Here is a 19,126-nt window from a genome sequence, read left to right as displayed (position 1 = left end):
CCATCTTTTCTCATCATTATTTTGCCTAGAAATGGACATTGTAGGCACAACGCTCTCTGTTGCCCAAACTTTGTTTGCAGCCTTGCAATGTTCGGAGGTCAATGAGACCCTCTCACTCTTTGGCTACAAATCTCACCTTGATGATCTTCAACGTACTGTTGAGGTTGTCAAGGCCGTGTTGCTCGATGCGGAATCCAAGCAAGAGCTCTCCCATGAAGCACAAGGTTGGCTTCAAGATCTCAAGGATGCTGGTTTATGAAGCAGATGATCTAGTTGATGAGTTTGTCACACTCGCCGAGCAAAAGCAACTCCTAAAGGAGGATGGTGTTAGTCTTTCCAAAAAGGTGTACCACTTCTTTTCTAATTCCAACCCACGTGGAATTGCATTCAAGATGTCTCGAGGGGTTAAACAGATCAAGAAAAAGTTGGATGCAATTGCTTACGATGATCAATTTCGCTTTAAGCTTGATCACGAGCCTATTAGGAAGAGAAGGCCTGAGACCTGTTCTTATGTGGATGCAACAGATATTATTGGGAGGGAAGATGACTTGAAGAATATCATTGGTATGTTGCTTGATTCTGATGTTCAACGTGATGTGTCGTATCTCACAATCGTGGGAATGGGAGGGTTGGGCAAAACTGCTCTTGCCCAACTTGTGTATGATGATGAAAGGGTCAAAAGTGTGTTTCCGTTAAGGTTGTGGGCTTGTGTCTCTGATCATGATCAGAATCAACTAGACGTGAAAGAAATTGTTGGTAAGATTTTGGGAGAGAAGAATCATGAGGATTCCACCATGGATCTACTACAACTCAAACTTCGAGAAAAACTAGCAGGCAAAAGATTCTTACTCGTGTTAGATGATGTATGGACTGAGAATCGTACACAATGGAATGAGCTAGCAAAGTTCTTGATTGGAGATCAGAGGGGAAGTTGGATTGTGGCAACTACACGTTCGGAGTCAACGGCAAGAATCATAGGAAATGGCACGATGCACAACCTCCAGGGCTTGTCACATGAGAATTCATGGCGCTTATTTGAAAGATCGGCCTTTGGATCGGAGCAATCAAACCCTCATAATGACTTGGTTAAGATTGGGGGCGAGATTGTTCACAAATGTGCTCAAATACCTCTTGCTATAAAAGTGGCAGGAGGTATTTTGTATGGTCAAGACAAGAGTAAGTGGCTATCGTTTCGGGATATTGCCGGATTAGGCAACATTAGAGAGAGCCATAATGATATCATGCCGGTGTTAAAATTTAGCTACCATCATCTTGAATCTCCGTTAAAGTGTTGCTTTAGTTATTGTGCAGTGTTTCCGAAGAATTATATTATAGACAAGCAGATGTTGATACGCCTTTGGATGGCACAGGGGTACATGATCTCATGCACGATCAAGAAGTAGAAATGGAGAAATAGAGTCATTTATGATACATGATCTCATGCACGATGTTGCTCAAAGTGTCATAGGGAAGGAGCTTTGTACAATGAAAGCTGCTAGTGGCAATCTAGATAAAAAGGTCCGTCATCTGTCTCTCGCCAGAAGCTCATTTGCAAAATACTCCTTTGGTAAGACTCATATTCGCTCATATTTTTATGCTAGCCACTGGCGGCATGATGCTGATGTGGACAGAGTCACACTAGAAGCAATCGTTACAAACTGCAGATGCTTAAGGACATTGGACCTAGCTAGGTCTATGATTAAGAGTTTACCAAACTCTATTGGAGGGCTATTACATTTGAGGTACATAGATCTCTCATTTAATGAAAATTTGGAAGTGTTGCCTAAATCAATTGCCAAACTATATAATCTGCTACTAAAACGGTGTAATAAACTAAAAGAGTTACCAAAAGATTTGAGTGGTTTGGTTAAGCTTGAGACGTTGGATATAGATGGTTGCTCTAGTCTATCTTTTATGCCTAAAGGCATAGATAAGCTGAGTTGCCTTCGCACTTTGAATAAGTTTATTGTGGGTGGAGATGGGAGTTGTTCAAGTTGGAAGCAATGGTTTGATAGACTAGAATACCTAACAGCTCTTAACAATTTGACGGGTCATCTTGAAATCGACATTAGGTGGCCTAATAATGCTACAAGTGTTCAAGAGAGCAATATAAGGGGAGGATTATACTTGAGGCACAAGGAACATCTCAATCGCATCAAAGTTGATTTCAAACTCGATGAATGTATTGGAAGAATAAATAACGATGTAGAAAGAAGATTGATGGAAGAGTTGCAGCCTAATTGTAATCTAAAAGAGTTAGTTGTGCGAGGATATCATGGTGTAAGGATGCCTATTTGGGTAACCACTTTACCAAATCTTGTAGAGCTTCGTCTTTTCAATTGTGGGGAATTGAAGTATCTACCATGTTTGGGAAACTTGAGTAATCTAAGAGTCCTAACACTTTCAGAGTTAGACAAATTGGAGCACATTAATATTGAAGACGATATAATCTCACTACTCTTTCCATCCCTTGAACGCTTTGAGCTAAAGAATTTGCAAAAGTTGAAAGGGTGGATGAGAAGGGTAGAGGCAGGAGATCAACTCCTTGTTGATAGCAGTACCAGTGGGATACTTTTTCCTCAATTGAAGTCATTAAGAATAGAACGATGCCCGCTTTTGACATGTACTCCATGGTGTCCTAAATTGGAAAGATTGCATTTAGTCGCATTCAACAATAGACTCCAAATAATGAATACCGAAAGGGGTGAGATCGAGAATGCTTGTAATTCTCCATCATGTTCATTTTGTTGTGATCTTAGAAATTCGAGGAGTATTTCAATTCCCATATTGAAGGAGGTTGACATAGACGATGTGGCGTGGCTAAATTCACTACCCATGGAGGTTTTTAGGTGTCTCGAATTTATGACCATAAAAAAGAGCAAGGTAGAGGCTTTGGAAGTAGTTGAGGAGGTGTTTCGTAGTTGCTCATCTTCATTGCGTTCCTTGTATATTATAGGTTGCTCCAAACTAAGGAGTGTTTCTGGAGGAATTGAACATCTCACTGCTTTGGAGATGTTAGACATCTACTACACCCATAATTTGAGTCTTTTAGAAAACGGAGAAGATGGCAAGCCATGGAAATCCCTCTATCATTCGCTAACCTACATACAACTGATTGATCTCCCACAACTACAAAGGTTGCCAGATTGGATGCAGTTCTTGAAAGCCCTTCGAACCTTGTCTATAGTAAGCTAGAATTGATGCCGTATTGGATGCCGAAACTCACTTCTCTCAGGAACCTTAAGATTTCGTATTGCTCAACACAACTGGAGAGAAGATGCCAATATTCAACTGGAGGAGATTGGCTAAACATTCAACACATCTCTTCAATGGAAATCACCTCCAATGCTCCTTCCTTATTAATCTTACCACTAGATTTATGAGATGCCTTTTTATGTATGTTAATATTTTGTAGAATAATTTCTATTATGCTCTTTTAACATTATATATAGTCTATTATTTATTCAACTCTTTGTGCCCATGTTGAACTTTGTAACATTTTCAAGTAAACTACTGCACCAGAACAACTCTTTGGTATTATTGATTGAAAAGTTATTTTTTTTTATTTTATTTTTTTATTTTTATTAACAATTCGAGTTACCACTTTTTTTTTATTCAAGTCTATTACTCTAATGTTTGTCTTTTGTAACGAAGTAAAACATTTGGATATCATGTAATACCGTAACTACATAAGTTATAGTGGGCAACAATAAATTAGAGTTGAAAGCAAACATAAGTAGTAACATGTCAATTTGATTAAAAGATGTACAGTAGCTATATGGGCCCTATGGCCAATTATGGTTTCATTTTACACCCTTTAATTACTACTATAAGATACTAGTATACTACTATAATCTTTGATGTACAATCCATTGATTGAGAATGTACAGTTATAGCATGATACTAGCTTAATTGTAGCCAATTTGTAGGAACACCTTTCCTCATCCGATCTCCTTCTCAGAGAATTCAAGTTTATATCCTTAATCGATTAACTTTGATTGTTTGTTGATTGGAAAATTCGTAAAGATATATAAACCATACACACATTATCTATACAATTATATTACATGTACAATGTACTCCGCACACATATGTTTAAATATGTACAACAACAACAACAAAGTTTTAGTCCCAAAATGATTTGGGTAGTCGGCTAACATGAGTAGTCATAAAGAATCATATATATATATATATATATATATATATATAAGGCATAACAAAATAATCATATCAAAGAGTATGAACAGGTGAGTAAAGTGAGAAAACGAAAATAGAACATTTAAGACAAATTAATGGAGTTTTAATTACAAGAGAACCAATGATAAAATCCATGAAAGTTTTGAGTGAGTGGTTAAAACGTTGGAGTAAGAAAAACAAAGGTTTGAGAAACTTTAGCAAAAAAAAAATAATACAAATCATAAAACATTTGTGTTCTACAATAATAAAATTAAAAACGAAAATATAAATAGAACATGAATTATTCTATCCATCACTAATATTTAACCACTACAATTGGTATCCACAAGACTTAAGTACCTGCCACTTTCCAAAAAAGTGGGCAAGTGTGAATCGCACAAAATAGATTCGACACCATAGCTACAACCGACTTAGTCTGATATTATATTTTCATCAACAAAAGATTCACAATCTTCTTGGATTGATCGGTCATCATTCCATGGATGGGAGTCACGAGATCCTTTTCTTTTTATGGTCTCCAATTCCATTGCAACTTCCTTCATGGTAGGCCTTTCCTCTCCTTTTATCATATGTTGTATTTCTTCAATCGTGTCCTTGCTTACTATGTTTATATCAAGGATGTCCAACAAGCGGCCTTCTTTCATCTTGAGGAGGAAGTGAATAGCGAGAAATTTCTCAGCTTCGGGCCTAGTGTTAGAAATTACCTTTTCCCTTGTCAATAGCTCCAGCAAGACGAGACCAAAGCTATAAACATCGCTCTTATCAGTTAGCTCACCAGTTTGCATATATTCGGGATCCAAATACCCTCGCGTTCCAAGCACCATTGTAGCAAATTGACTTTGATATGAAGGAATCAATCATGAAGCTCCAAAGTCGGTTACCTTAGCAGTGTAACTTTCATCCAAGAGTATGTTCATCGATTTGATATCTCTATGAATTATTGGTGTTGAGATAGTGGTGTTTATATACGATAGCACATTGGCAACTTCGGATGCTATATTTAAACGCACATGCCAAATCATTACGGACGCTTTGGCTGCATCATTTAAGTGATCATATAACATCCCATTGTTGATGAATTGTACACTAATAGTGGTACTTCGGTCTCAAGACAACAACCTAGTAACTTGACTACATTTCTATTGTTGATTTGTGACAGAACAAGAACTTCATTGATGAATTGTTCTACTTGGTTTGGATCTACCTTGAGAGATTTTTTTATTGCCACAACTTTGTTATTTGGCAAAATTCCCTTGTAAACAACTCCGAAACCTCCTCTTCCAATTATTTTTTTGTCACTATAATTGTTGCAGGCAGCTTCAAGATCTTGCATAGTAAAGATTTTTAACGTATCAACATGTCGTCCGGAGAGTTTTTCATGTAAAAGTAAGCCACCATTTTGTCAAAAAAAAACTTTCTTGCATTTTTCTGATTCGCCTTTTCCCATGTCTATTGTGCAAAATAAATCCAAACATAAGCAAAATTACCATGCCACCACCAACACCTAGGAGATAAAAAATTGTCAGTAATGCAACAAATTTAGCTAGAGTGATTGGAATCTTGAAACAGGGGCCGTGTTGTTATATGCCCCTACTTGCCAAAGGCTAGGACCCAAAACTACCAAAAATCAAAATAATAATATTACGGACTTACGGAGTAATAAATAAACAACACAATTAATTTAGGGTTCGTTTGACATTACTGTGGTTTTCTATTTTTTGTTTTTTAAAATCATATAATATATGTCATATAATGAATAAAAAATTAGTCAAACTTAATAAAATCATGATAATTTTGAAAACTGACAACAAAAAAGTGAAAACACCTTTTTCTTGTTTCCTGTTTTTGTTTTTTTGTTTCAAAACAACTGAAAACAAAAAACAATGCCAAACAAGTCCTTAAGATAGAAATTTTTTACTTACCAGGCCAGCAGTTGTCAAGACCGGCATAAGCCAAGGCTTTATACTCCCTCCGCATTCAATTATCTACAACATTTGCCAAAAATAGATGCTTCCTATTATCTGCAACAAATTATTTTATTTCTATTTTTAGTAAATTTTTTTGTGTTAAAAGACATATTTGCCCTTAGCTTTTATAGTTTTAAAGTTGTTTAACATTTGTTAAGTACACACACACAATTTAATGACTCCCACCAAAAATTAATCCCCTTAAACCTTCTGATTTCTAAACCCTTTCAACTCCCAACCACCTCATTCATTAATCTTCATTGAAGATGTATCGATTTTGCTGCCCTCATTCATCATATCTGGAGAATTCTCCAGAAATTATTCATAACCCTTCCCCCTTATTTCATTTTCGTCACTCTCTCTCCTGTTTTCTCTCGTCTCTCTCTTCTGTGAAACCCTAATTCCATTTTTATTTCTTCTCTCTCTGTAACTATGGACAGAAACGGCGCTGAGTCCCCTAAAAACACCACCCCATAACGTAGATCTGAGGGTTCTACGGTGTATAAGTTACAGCGAGGCACTGGTATTGCGAAGCCTGTTCGCCGTTGCATAGCTTTTTTCCGCCGTTACACTCGAGGGAAGATCGGAGCGAAATTGAGCGAGTACACTTCCAGTGATGAGGACGAGGAGAAGAGGGGTGCTAACCAGGGTGGAGGAGTTCTAGATATGGCCGGAAAACAAGGTACTGATCTAGAAATGGGTCCCGTTGTTACTGCGGAGGGTGTTGGTGGGCCTTCAAACGCTCTTGCTGTGGTGTCGGAGTCCTCTGGTGACTCTGAGGTGGTAGAGGTTGTAGTTCCTCAACCCCCTATTGAGGTGGTGGTGATTCCAGACTCACCAGTGCCTGGGGGGAGGGTTTTTCCTGAGTCCCTCAGGTCTCCTGCCTCTTCCAGCAGCTCGAATGGGAGGAAAAGAATAAGATCTTTCTTCACTCCGGATTACAACGACTGGGACCCTTTCTATATGGCTTACCTTAGGGACAAGTACCCTAATGACTTCCCCCCCCCCAACAACTGATCTACGCAGCGTAACTATTCCTTAACCCTTATTTAATTTTTTTGATTTTTTAAAAGTTGTTGGTTGATGTTGAAATAGAAGTAACTACTTATGCTGCCTTCTTATGTTGAGGTTTATGGTTGATGTTGAACTGGGTTTACTGTCCTTGTTTGTTTCCCTTGTTTACACTACTTGTTGGTGATTCATATGCTGCATGTATACTAAATGCTTGTTCCTTGTGTATGCCTGTTGTGATGTTGGTGATTACTATGCTGGCTGTTTACCAATGATGATTATTTCTGCTGGTGTATGCCTAATTCAAGTTTGATGATTGTGTGAGTCCCATGTATGCTGATGTATGCCTAATTTTGGCTTTATGATTGTGTGAGTCCCACTTTTTGTTGGTGTATGCCTATTGCTGTCTCCATGATTGGCCTAGGGAATGTTGATGTATGATGATGCATGTGTTGGTTCCTAACAAGTCCCCATATGTATTTGCCTAAGAGTTCTTGCTAGTCTATGCCTAATAAGGATTTGAGATTGAGTCCCACTGGATGTGAGATTGATGAAGGGACTCAGTTTGAGTGGGATGTGAGATTGAGTCCCTCATTCAGTGTTGTGTGATTGAGTCCCTCTGTATGTGTGTGTGATAATTCCAAATGATGAAGGGACTCAGTTTGAGTGGGATGTGTAGAGTGCTTTAGCTCCAACTACTGTCTAGTACAGCTGTTGTTGAGGTAACATCCTACAACTTCTCAATGGAAAAAAACTACACAATCTGATGGAATATAAGTGCAACTTTGTTTACCATTAGTTCCTTGTTATGAATACAAAAGATGTTAAGCCACAAAGTTCCCTGTAGCCTAATCATTCATTACATGACTGCCTTATAATAAAGACAAGTTATCTACCAAAAGACACATAACCAAACCATAATAAGCAACAATAAAAAACAAAAGCTTACTGTTACAAAAACAATGGTTTTGGTTCTTGTTTGGTTATGTGTGGAAGCCATGCCTCCCTTGAATGATTGTCCCTATCTTCTGCCCCTAGTCTGCATCCACCTCATTTTGAGTCTGATCTGGGAAATCCTGGTTGCCTGGAATGAAAAGTGTGTTTAGGTATGCAACTGCTTGTTGAATGAGTCCCCTGTCACATTCCAAAATGGTAGGAAGTAGGCCTAATGCTTCTAATCTCTGTTTGCCCATATGTGGTGGGTTGAAATTGTTACCCCCTTCCTTTTCCAGAATCTTCATCATCACCCCTTGAAGAGTTATCCATGTGTACTTGTTAAGTATTGGATCAAACCACTCATAAGCCTCATACACTTTGTCAATGAGTTCATCTAATGTTGTGGGAAAGGACTGATATTGCAGAGATTGTATGACCTTGAAAAGACCCAAATCCAAAACATTTAGGTCTGGTGATTGTGCTGGTTGAAACACCATTTGAATGTTGAACCCATCAGAAGTGCAGGCTGCAATGAATTCCTCATCCATTGGAATTTGGTGTGGCCTAGCATTATCCCACTAGATGAATATGTCCTTAGGAAGACTAGGATGCCATTGTCTCTTGATTGCTGGAATTATGTTTTGGAGAAGCATTTTTCTGATTTCTTCTTTGTTCACACTTTCCACAGCCTTAGTTTCCATGACACCTGCATCCCTATTTTTACTCTTCTTTTTTGCTCTCTGTTGGTAAGTGAATGGAAATATGCCAAACTTGCCATCATGCAACATTTGCCCATTACAGTCATACAAGGGTTTACCTATGACCCCCATGAACATGGCTTTAACTTTGTATCTCTTTGACTGTTGGCATCTATAGGGATTTTCTTCCTTTGGTAGCAAATAAAACCTCCTTGTCTCAAGGTTCATATAGAACCATTTCTCATCTATGTGTATGTGTTGTTGCATGTCCATGAAAGTTGGGTTACCAACTGCTGGAATAGGGTGAATATGCTCTAGTGCCCACTTCAGCCTTGCCACTTTATGGTTAGATGTCAGTGCTGGATGATTTGCTGTTGTGTGTGTTCTTAACCTTCCCTTTTTCTTCAGCTTATGAAGAAAGGAGTGTGAAATTTTAAGGGCTGATGCATAACTCCTTTCTGTTGTCCTTTTATACAGTGGCACAGACTGCAAGAACTCATCAGTGATCTCCTTTGGTTTTGGACCAGTTTTACCAAGTTTTTTGCTTCTAACATCAATAACATTTCCTTCTGCTATACTTTGCTTTACGAATTTCCATACCCTAAGTGTTGTACTTATGTGAACCCCATACCTTCTCCCCATGTCTGACAGAAATCCCCTTTTAAGTTCCCCTGCATGCATGTTCAGTAGAATGTCATCAACCATTTTTCTTTTTGTTTGGACTGTTAATTGCTTTCTACTTGTTGCTTGCTGTTGTGGTACTTCATCCTCTTCACTGTTGTTGTCCTGTTCTTCTTCACTGCTGTCAGCATCAGCATCATAGTCCATGAACTCTTCATCACTTATGTACTGAAATGGTCCCTCATTTAGGATTTGTTCAATATCAAGAAATTCCTGATCAAAATGTTGTTCCATTTGGTTGGATACCCTTTTTTTTTTGGTTTTCCTGCAGATTTGAAGGAAGGTGATGATGTTTTTTGTGGTTGCTCGAACTTTTTGGTGAAGTGCTGCTGGAAGTGGAACCATTATGCTGCCCTTTAGTTAAGGACTAATGTTAGAGTAGGCAGTAAATATTTTGTACTAATTAAACTTGTATCTAATGGGTTTTTTTTTTGTGAACAAACTTAATTTCTGATGTTGGAAGCCATGGTGGCTTAATGATTTGTAATGAATGAACTGTAATGGTTGCTGCCTTTTTATATGCAGCAGATTTAGGGAACAAATGGTCTTGTTTGAAATTTGAATGGTTTTCAAATTTGGACCAAAATTTTAAAATTTTGAACTTTGGGAGGAAATGTGAAAATTTTCACACCAAAAAAATAGAGGGAACACTACTTTCCCTCTTCCCTTCGCTGACAGATTCCCACCCAAAAAAAAAAGGCCCACCTTCTCTCTCCTATTTCCCACCCAATTGAATACAATAACAATATTTAGTCACATGCATGACTTTCTCTCTCCAATTTCCCTCCTTTTTCCCACCTTAATTAAACACCCTAACATCTCATTAAAATCCTTTAAAAGTTTTGCCTAGGAGTCCGTAAAAGTCCCCTTTGTTGCAGATAATTGAGACCGGAGGGAGTATTAGAAATGCAACCATGGGTTTTGTATTGGTTCCATACCCGTGGTAACCCTTTGGACAAACGCAATAATAACTTCCAATTGTATTGATACAATACTCTACTTTCTCACAATCATTCTCTCCCTTGCACTCGTCAATGTCTAAAAAAAAAAACCATCAATCGCAAAATCTTAAGTAACATTGTAGTTGTTAAGTAAAGCAAGTACTGTCTCTGTTTCTTATTATTTGCAACAAAGGATATTATTTGTGAATATAAAATATTCTTTTGTTACAAATAATATGAAACAAAAGTAGTAATTAAAAAATAAATGGCAAACAATAAGTTAATTTTATACCTACCCGTGCATCCATGAGGAAGGTAAGGGTTGCCTGAATAACCATCAATGCAGTTGCAACGATACCCATTTTCATGTACAGGATCATAACAAACTGTGTTTTCTTTACACAAGCAACTCCCATCTTTTTTCGCCGCTGAACAGTTGTTTTGTCCAATAGTCCAACTAAATACTACGGGAAGCTGCAAGTTTCTGTAGTACTCCATAGGTTGACTTAAATTTCGACGATTAAATGTAAAAGCATCTTTAGCCACCGGAAATGCAACACTGCATGGGTTAAAAGTATATACAGAACTATGGTTGTTATAGCTTTCCAATTCCACAACAAACTTGTTTACTCCACCGGGTATGGAGGCTTGACAGCACCCGACGCCAGAACATTCATCATCGATCACATCTTCTAGCTCCACGCATTTAGTCATACATCCCGTTTCATATTTCTTACCACCTCGATCTCCTTTAAACCTGGAAGAGGTGTCACACCCTATAGCAAATAACATGTTTTTGGTGCTAGACATCGTAAATGTTGTGAGGTTGAACTCGATCATCAGATTCGTCACGCTTTCAAAACTCCATACAATATCCGAAGTGTGACTTTGATCCATATTTCATTTTCTTCTAAATGTTGGGTAATAATGTAGTTAAAATAGGAACTGCACCATTTAATCAAGGAAAAATTGATAAGAATAATCTCAACTATGCCTCATTCGCTCAAAATAATCCCAACTTTGGATTATTTTTTAATAATCAGAACTTTGATATGAATTTGCTCCTAATGGTCCCAAGTGACCGGTAACCTACTGGGTAGGTAATTTTTTTTTTCCAAATTGTAATTTACATGTGTCACTACATGAATGGTCAGAAATAATATTTAATTTTAATTTTATTTAAAAACAAGATTATTCATCACTAACTAACACTTAATTATTATGGGATGTATAATGTAAATATTAAGGTTATATCCTTTTAATCTATATTTGTGTTAAAAAAACTAACACTTAATTATTGTTAAAAAAAATTAACATTTTCTTAAAAAAAAAAAAAAGAATGTCATCCATCACGCCACCAATAATCACCATCACCAAAGACCCAGCCCCCTCCTGGCCCTCCACTACCCTACCTTCCTTGAGCCATCAACACCAACCTAACCACCTCCAATCCACCACTTAACCTCCCAAGCTTAACCCCCACCTTTACCAGTGTACCACATCCACCGTAACCAAAACCCGATCGATTTTCAGCGCCCAAACCACATTCCACCGTCGCAAAAGCGAATAACAAGAGCCATAACATCATCAGCGATAGTGGGTCGTTGATAAAAAGGTAAGAAAGTGAGGGAGTAGAGAAGAAACACGACGGCTAAGTAGAGGAGGGTTGGTGGTTCAGAGGGAGGGGGACGGTGCGGTGCTGACGAGGTGTTACGCGCGTGGCCGGAGTTGGGGGCAAGGTGTTGTTTTAAAGAATACTACAAGAAGGGGGGGTTGAATTGTAGTATGAGAGATTAGCCAAACTTTTTGCGGAATTAAAATTAAGTTAGCTAAAGGAACTGAAAGATTAACTAAAGGAACTAAAGAATGCAAGAGATATTTTACGTAGAAAACTCCTTGGCCCTAACAAGGAGAAAAACCACGACCACTTGGGATTTTGGGAAAAGAATCTTCACTATAATAGGGCAAATGAACCTATTACAAGCTAACGACTCAAACTCAAGTTCCTCTACGAACTTAAGACCCTGAGGAACTAGTCACCCAACTAGTTACTCTTCTCTTCTCTTTCTCTCTTCTCATTTCTCTGTTCTGTCTTCTCTTTCTCTTCTTTTTCTTTTCTCTTTCTCACTTCTCTTTCCCATACACAAATGTTCACTCGAACTTCCCCATTCCCAAATTACAACTCGAAAGAAAAACAAACTCTAGTATAATAACATAAAGAACACTCTAATAAACTTGTGTGGAATTTGACTCTTAACTCGGTTTGAAGCTTGAAAACTTATGTGAGCAAGAGTGAGTTTTTCCATTAGATTTCAAAGACTATTTATAGAGCAATAAACGTATTGGAAAAACCTCTTTGTGCAGCAAATTCATCACGCCACTACTCATACCCACTAAGACGATCATGTCCCTTGAATTAAGGAGCCATGAACTCCTTAATGTGCAAAACCATGAATGAAGAGGATCATGAGAGAGTAGGCCGCAAGTTTTGGAAAACATGAGAGATTTTATTTTGTAAAAGATATTTTCCGAAAATCAGAAAAAGAAATAAAATAAAATCTTTTCAATTCGAGAAAAAGATAAACGTTTAAAATGATAACAGTTTTCCTAAAAACTAGCATGCACATATTTCATCTTTTAGACCAATTCCACACAGATTTTTCGAGTGCCATTTAATATCTTATACTTACATAAATCCTAAAAATATATTTAGTCTTCATGTTCTCTGATGAAGCTTCTACTCTGAGGCTTCTGTTCCTTGGAAGGAACTTCTCTTCGCTGATGAGGCTTCTTCTCTGAAGCTTCTGTTCCTTGAGGGAACCTTCTCTTCTTCAGTCTTCATTTTTGAAGCGCCAGTTCCTGTGAGGGAACTCTTCTTTATGGCTAGCTCTGCTTCTGGCCTTCTTGTTCCTCATGGTATTTTTACAAGACACTTCATTCTCCTAGCCTTTGTAACTGAGTACACACTTAAACAATCAAACACTTATTAGTTTGTAAGTAAGTGAGGTTGTGTCATCATCAAAATCATTAAGTCCAACACAAGGGTTGGGCACTCGAGCTGGGCAGCGAAGAAGGTGGTTGGGGCTGGTGGCTTGGTGGGATGGTTTTCTTAATTTTTTTAATTAATAGTTTTTTTAATGGTTTTTTAAAAAGAAATTATTTTTATTTTTTTGACTAATAAGGAACCGACACGTGTCATATAACTTGTTATAACAAGTTAAATGACCGGTTGGGACCATTAGGAGCAAATTCATATCAAAATTTGGATTATTAAAGAATAATTCGAAATTAAGATTATTTTGAGCGAATTAGGCAAAGTTGGGATTATTCTTGTTAATTTTTCCTTTAATCAATTATTGTACTAGGGAAGAAAAAGAAAGTGGTTTATATTTTGGGAAGGAGAAGACATAAAGTATTAAAGTAACATTAATTAGTTTTTGGAAAGGTGAGAAAGTTAGTGTATCTTTAATATTTATGGAAGAGAAATTACTTTCACTATAAGGTCTGCAATATTTTTGGAAAAGAGATTACTTTCACAGTTTCACAAAATAAATTCTTAGATATTTTTGGACAGTCAGTGTATTACGACTTAGGAGTATTATTTTATTACCTCCGTAAATAAAATTTTATTTATTAAATGGAAAAAATTGTTATTAAATCAAGAAAAATGTCCAATCACATGACATTTTCATAATTATAGCAATAGCTATTGAGCCCATATTTATTTAAAGGTTGTTGATTTATTTACAAATTTATATGAAGATGATAAACTTGTATGTTTTCTTTCTTACCAGACCCTTAGGATGATAAAGTTTCTCCATTGATTTTTCATTCAAGTAAAATGGAGTTGTCATGAGCTAATTGTTGTAAAATGTAGTCTTTTGAATGATATAATTCCTAAGAGTGACTTCTTAAAAAAAATCATAAAAAAACCAACCTACGCATAATTAACAACATTTATAATCAATATTGGAAAATATGTGTAACCTATACTAAAGTAAAGGTTTTAGGACGAAATTTTCTTCCTAAATCGTTACAAATATAAGATATAATCAATATCTGAAAAAATGTGTGTCATGTAACAACTTTACGAAGAACAATACTTGAATAATCAAATACTTGTAGATGTATACCAAAGTTAAATGCATCGACAATACATAATATAGCTATCGGATAGATCTAGTAGCAATTAATACACGCTAAGTTGCCAATGTGCTATCGTATACAAATGTCAATACATTAGTTAGACCTTGAATATATACAGAGTATGATTAAATATTAGTTAAACATAAAAAAAATGATATTATTTGTATGAAACATTATATTAAGATCTCTTTAACAATATATTTCATAATGATTTTTTTTTACTCGTAATACATTGCCAAAAAGACGATGGTAAAAACTAGTATATAAATAGTAAAAAAAGTCAAATGTATCAGTTAAATGATTAATTCATTTTCTTCAAAAAAAAAAAAAAAAACATACGTATGATCTTTACAAGATTTGAACATGCAACCTCAAACTCTTATATTAAATGTTTCACCAATAAGCTATGACATATTTTATGTATTTTTTGTCAAACAATATTTATATAACTAGTGTTGAAAAGACTTTTCATATCGATTTTTAGGATTTAGTGGCGATTGTAAATGATACGATTTCTCAAAATTATATAAATGTGTAAAAATATTGTGGATATGTATTATTATGTTTTCCGTATCAATTTTATGTGGGAAAACCATAGCGATTGTAAATATGATACGACATCCTTAATTAATTCACAAACATACTTGCATATTGTAGCGAATGTACAATCGCTACGAAATAATCGCTACGAAAAGAGATTTTTCTTGTAGTGAGGGAGTATATAAAATGATATTATTTGCTTGCAACTCTATTTTATTATTGCTAACTTTAACTAACAGAGTTGTGGCATAACTTGATTTAAAAATCTGTTTCTTCACTACAAAAACAAAATTAGCCTCAAATAAAAATATGGTAAACCGAATTATTGTCAAATTTAACTCTACACTATGGGCGTGTTCGGCGCTAGCTTTTGAGTAGCTTTTAGGTAGCTTTTAATGGTTGACAAGTCAAATCACTACTCAACAAAAAATGTGAGTGTTTGGCAAAGTAATGATTCAAGTAGCTTTTAGTGGTGGAGGTTGCTTTTATTAAAAGATAGGATTATTAGCTTTTGAAGTTAGAGGTAGCTTTTGAAGTAGCTTTTGAAAATTTAATGTATAGTTTTAAAAATAAAATATTGATTCTTAAATGTAACAGCTAGTCAACCACTACTTTACCGAACAATCATACCTAAATTATCTTTTTTCACAGCTAACAGCTATCTCCACAGCTCACAGCTATCTCCACAGCTACAGCTACCTTCACAGCTATATTTTGCCGAACATGCCCTATAACTACCAAAGAGTTGTTTCTCGTAACTCACATATAGTTGTTGCCAAGTTTAGCATAGGCGCAAAGAATTCTATAAATAGACTATAATGTTAAAGAGCATAATAGATAATTGGATACTTGTATTATTCTACTCTACAATATAACTTAAAAAGTGTTAGAGATATGAGATATCAGAAAATATATGTATGACATATATTTTCCGATATCTCGTATCTCTAAATATATTATTCTCTGAATGATATCTACGGAAAATATGTCATACATATATTTTCCGATATCTCATATCTCTAACAAAAAGGCATCTCATAAAAATATATGTATTATTAGTCTAGATAATATAGCATTAAAAAGGAAGGACCATTGGAGCCAGGTGATCTCCTTAGAGCAAATTTGTTGAATATTAAGCCAGTCTTCTCCGGTTGGATTTTGGCATCTTCTCTCTAGTTGTGTGGAGCAATATGAAAGGGACTTGTTATTCATCGCCCGCAAATCTCTACATAAAGCCCACATTTTATAATTTTTTGACAAATTTGCCCTTTTTATAATTTTAACCGAAGATAAATTTTTCGCACTAAAAAAATGTGGAGCAGCACCGGATCGCCGAGGATCACCGGAGAATCGTCGTCGTCATCGGAAAACGAGATTCGTAACGCATTGTAAGGACGAAATGGTGGCTGGCGCCTAGCCAAAAGGCCATGCCGTGGTTGTGGCGCCTAGCCAGGACGCCGCCACCGTAATAACGGCGCCTGGTGGAGAAGCCTCGACCATGGTAGTGGCGCGTGGCCAGGACGCCGGAGCCACGGCCAGGGCGCCTGGCCAGGACGCCGCCACCATGGCGGCGGCGTCCTGACCAGGCGCCCCGGCCGTGGCTCCGGCGTCCTGACCAGGCGCCCAGGCCGTGGCTCCGGCGTCCTGGCCAGGCGCCACTAGGGGAATATATTTTTTTTTTTTTTATTTTTTAATTTAATCCCTTTTTTTTTTTTTTTTTTTTTGTTTTTGTTTTTTTTTAATTTGTTTGTTTGTTTTTATTTTTGTTTGTTTTTCTTTTTCTTTTTATTTTTTTTTTAATTTAATCCCCCTTTTTTTTTTTTTTTTGGTTTTTTTGTTTTGTTTTTGTTTTTTTTTATTTGTTTGTTTGTTTTTATTTTTGTTTGTTTGTTTTGTTTTTGTTTTTTTTATTTGTTTGTTTGTTTTTTTTTTGTTTGTTTGTTTTGTTTTTGTTTTTTTTTTATTTGTTTGTTTGTTTTTTTTTGTTTGGTTTTGTTTTGTTTTGTTTTTGTTTTTTTTTTTTTGATTTGTTTTGTTTTTTTTGTTTATTTGTTTTGATTTGTTTTTGATTTTTTTTGCTTGTGGTGTTTTATTTTGTTTTGTTTTTTTTTTTGGAATTTTTTTGTTTTTGTTTGCTTGTGTTGTTTTATTTCCTTTTAATTTTTTTTGGAGGGAATTAATTTTTTTTTTAATTAAGTTTTTTTAATGCATCTTTTATTTTGTGTTTGTTTTTGTTTTATTTTGTTTTATTTTGTTTTGTATTTGTTTATTTTTTTTTATTATGGTTTTTTTTGTTTGTTTATTTATGTTTGATAAATTTGAAATGAAATGTGTGTTATTATTTTGTTTTTTAAATGTATTATGCGTTAAATATAAAAATGATTATTAGAAATTTAAAATTTAGAAATTGCGTTTGTGATAATTTTGTGTTAAGTGTATTAATTTAATCTTAATGTAATTATATTTATACGTTATATGTTATTGTTACAGGATTATGGTGGAGACGGAAATGATTACAGTGGGATTTTTGTACATGATGGCCTGTTCGAAGATGCTCAACAAGCGATTGATTGGGCAAAACAGGTTGCAATTAGATCAGGCTTTTGTTTAGTAGTAGCAACTCATAAATCTCAACGGGATGGTAGAATGGATCGCATTTTGAGATGCGACCGTTATCGCAAAAGAGAAGAACGAGATTTCAGTAAAGCGATTCGGTTTGACTCAAAGCAGAAAGGTTGTGGGTGTCAGTTCCGAGTTAAGGTTCGACAACATCAAAGGCGTGACGGTTGGGAAGTGAAGGGTTACGGCAAATGGGGATATCACAACCATGAGCTGATAGCATACAAAGTGGGGCATCGGCAGTTAAGCGGCCTAAGTCCAGCTGCGAAACTAGTTGTAAAAGAAATGAGTGATGCTCAAGTGAAGCCCGCTAAAATATTAGCGTCTGTGTTAGAGAAATTCCCCGAAGACCAGCCAAACCGAAGACACATCTACAACGTCAGACAGAAATTGAGGTTTGAACGGTCAGAGGGAAGGAACCCTATACAGCAGCTTCTGCACCAGGCACAAGCACGTGGTTACCTTTACTGGTTTGAATCTGACGAAGACACATCGGAGGTAACTCATTTGTTCCTTGTCCATCCTGATTGTGCTGATATGATTTCGTCTTGGCCATCTGTGATTTTGATCGATTCAACGTACAAGACAAACAAGTACAAGTTCCCACTGGTTGAGATGGTTGGGATGGCTCCAACGAACCAGAACTTTCTGATTGGTTATGCAGTCATGAAGGATGAGACGGCTGCGAGTTACCGTTGGGTGTTGGAAAAGTTGAGAAACTACATTGGCCTAAATGTACAGCCATCAGCCATCGTAAGTGATTGTGAGGGAGGTCTTTTTGCCCCTATAGCGGAGCTGTTTCCGGAGTCGAGCCATTTACTGTGCACATGGCACATCAACAACTGCGTGAAAGTCAAAGCCTACAATCTTTTCAACAAGAATTTAGTAACAGCAGAGACATTGGTAAATGGTAAGTGGCGGAAGATCATGCAAGCTACCACAGAGGCAGAGTACGATCGAGCCTTGGAAAACTTCAAGGATGCGTACAAGTGGTGCCCGCCAATCGTAGACTATGTGATGCACCAGTGGGTACCTCAGAGGGAAAAGTTTGTCAAATATTGGACGAACCAAGTTCTTCATTTTGGGAACACTACGACATGCAGAGTCGAGAGCGCTCATAGAGCTTTGAAGGACTGGATTGATTCTTCCACGGCTGCTCTGGATACACTGTTCGAGAGAATAAACAAGGCTATTGATACTCAGAGGAACGACATCAAGAACTATCTCGAGGACTCCAGACGACGACATGGCATGTTGTATGGCCATTTCATATTTAAGATTCTCCACGGTCGTGTGTCACACCACTGTTTGGGGTTGATTCTGAGCGAGTATACCAGGATGAGGGAGTTGGGCGATGAAGTGGCTATTCGGTGCGGATGTGCTATATCAG

The 19,126-nt window shown here is 36.6% G+C and overlaps 2 pseudogenes; one reads left to right on the top strand and one right to left on the bottom strand.

Moving 5' to 3' along the window:
- LOC110710660 lies at window positions 1-3,268 on the top strand (annotated as a pseudogene).
- A 948-nt stretch (window positions 3,269-4,216) lies between these two features.
- On the bottom strand, window positions 4,217-11,328 carry LOC110710637 (annotated as a pseudogene).
- Between the last annotated feature and the right edge of the window lie 7,798 nt (window positions 11,329-19,126).

Source organism: Chenopodium quinoa, unplaced genomic scaffold (assembly GCF_001683475.1).
Source record: "Chenopodium quinoa cultivar QQ74 unplaced genomic scaffold, ASM168347v1, whole genome shotgun sequence".
Lineage (NCBI taxonomy): Eukaryota > Viridiplantae > Streptophyta > Magnoliopsida > Caryophyllales > Amaranthaceae > Chenopodium > Chenopodium quinoa.
The sequence above is the reverse complement of the archived record's forward strand: the minus strand, read 5'-3'. Positions and strand labels throughout refer to the sequence as shown.